This window comes from Colobus angolensis, unplaced genomic scaffold (genome assembly GCF_000951035.1).
Source record: "Colobus angolensis palliatus isolate OR3802 unplaced genomic scaffold, Cang.pa_1.0 Scaffold39, whole genome shotgun sequence".
NCBI classification, from domain to species: Eukaryota; Metazoa; Chordata; class Mammalia; order Primates; family Cercopithecidae; genus Colobus; species Colobus angolensis.
Genome location: NW_012117265.1, coordinates 1,565,315 through 1,567,687, shown reverse-complemented (window position 1 = coordinate 1,567,687; position 2,373 = coordinate 1,565,315). Strand labels below are relative to the sequence as shown.

The following is a 2,373-nucleotide window of genomic DNA, read 5'->3' as shown; positions in this document are numbered from 1 at the left end:
GAAACCTCGTCTCTACCAAAAATATAAAAAATTAGCCGGGTGTGGTGGTGTGCGCCTCTAAGCCCAGCTACTCGGGAGGCTGAGGCAGGAGAATCCCTTGAACCCAGGAGGTAGAGGTTGCAGTGAGCCAAGATTATGCCACTGCACTCCAGCCTGGGTGACAGAGTGAGACCCTATTTCTTTTTTTTTTTTTTTTCGAGACAGAGTCTTGCTGTGTTGCCCAGGCTAGAGTGCAGTGGCATGGTCTCAGCTCACTGCAAGCTCCGCCTCCTGCAGTGAGACCCTATTTCATAAATAAATAGAGATAGGGGTCTCACTTTGTTGCCCAGGCTGGTCTTAAACTCCTGGACTCAAGCGATCCTCCCAGCTTGGCCTCCCAAAGTGCTGAGATTACAGGCTGAGCCACTGACTCTGGTCATCCATGACAGCTTTGGCATCATGGAGGGGGCTCGTGACCACAGTCCCCCTGGGAAATTGGCATGAGAAACATCATCTCTGCATCTACTGGTGCGGCCAAGGCTGTGGGCAAATTCTTGCACTGAACAGGAAGCTCCCTGGCACAGCCTTCCAGAGAGTCCCTGCCGCCACTGTGTTGGTGGTTGACCCGATCTGCTGTCTGGAGAAACCTGCCAAATATGATGACCTCAAGAAGGTGGTGAAGCAGGCATTGGGGGGCCCCCTCAAGGGCATCCCAGGCTACACTAAGGACAAGATTGTCTCCTCCGCTTTTATTTTTAAATTATATATATTTTTTGATACGGAGTCTCGCTCTGTTGCCCAAGCTGGAGTGCAGTGGCATGATCTTGGCTCACTACAACCTCCACCTCCCGGTTCAAGCGATCGATTCTCCTGCCTCAGCCCCCTGAGTAGCTGGGATTACAGGTGCACACCACCACGCCCAGCTAATTTTTTGTATTTTTAGTAGAGATAGGGTTTCACTATGTTGGCCAGGCTGGTCTTGAAATCCTGACCTCAAGTGATCCACCTGCCTTGGCCTTCTGTGCTGGGGCTGGCATTGCCCTTGATGACACTTTGTCAAGTTCATTTCCTGGCATGACAATGAATTTGGCTTCAGCAACAAGGTGGTGGTCCACACTGTCTCCAAGGACTAAGACCCTCAGACCAGAAGCCCCAGTGACAGTATGAGAGGAAGACAGAGGCCTGCAGCTGCGGGAGTCCCTGCTGCAGTCAGCCCCCTGCCACACTGAGAATTTCCCCAAGACACAGTTTCCGTGCCAGACCCTCTGAAGAACAGGGAGGGGCGTATCAGTAAAGCAAGAAAGTCCTCTGTACTCAGCCAAAAAAAAAAAAAAAAATTACTCATGCCTGTAATCCCAGCATTTCGGGAGACTCAGGCGGGAGGATTGCTTGAGCCTAGGAGTTTGAGACTAACCTGGGCAATATAGTGAGACCTCATCTCTATTACCGACAGATGATAGATGGATGGATAGAAGATAGATTAGATAGATAGATAGATAGATAGATAGATAGATAGATAGATAGATAGATAGATAGATAGATAGACAGACAGACAGACAGACAGACAGACAGACAGAAAAATTAGGTGGGTGCCTTGGGCAGGGAAGTCCTTAGGGATGCTCTGCTGTTCCCGCAGCCTGAACGCCTTTTTCAGACGCTTTTACCTGTCCACTGCTGCCCCTGCGTGGCCACAGCCTGAACTGCAGCACCGTCGGCAGACCCAGTTTCTCTTCTGTAGAAGAAATTAATGCTCCTTCCAGTCCCTCTTGCTACTAGGCCTGTGCAGAGCATGGACAGATTCTACAGCGGATCCAGCCAGAGACTGCCCCAGAGAAACTCCCAGGGGTGGGATGGGATGAGTGAGGTACGCTGGGATTGGAATGTTTGTAGGATAGCATGATAATATGAGGAGCAGCTGGATTCCCAAGAAATTGCAATTTCCTCACTCGCACAGACTAAGGGACTGATTTCCAGTCTGGAGAATGGGAGGGCAGGATGAGCTGTGGAGGCTCAGGCTGGTGGTTTGGAGGGTGGCATGATGTAAACGTAGGTGTTCACTGTTGTAGTTTGCCGCCACCAAGTGAGTCTGGCTAGGTTCCAGGTGGATCAATAATCTCAAATGGGGCCGGGCTCAGTGGCTCACACCTGTAATCCCAGCACTTTGGGAGGCTGAGGCAGGCGGATCACTTGAGGCCAGGAGTTCAAGACTAGCCTGGCCAACATGGTGAAACCTCGTCTCTACCAAAAATATAAAAAATTAGCCGGGTGTGGTGGTGTGCGCCTCTAAGCCCAGCTACTCGGGAGGCTGAGGCAGGAGAATCGCTTGAACCCAGGAGGCAGAGGTTGCAGTGAGCCGAGATTGTGCCACCGTACTCCAGCCTGGGCGACAGAGTG

General features: G+C 51.3%; 1 pseudogene; it reads left to right on the top strand.

Annotated features, from left to right (window-relative positions):
- The window catches only part of LOC105520935, a 2,112-nt pseudogene extending 1,000 nt beyond the window's left edge, over positions 1-1,112 (top strand).
- Positions 1,113-2,373: the final 1,261 nt, after the last annotated feature.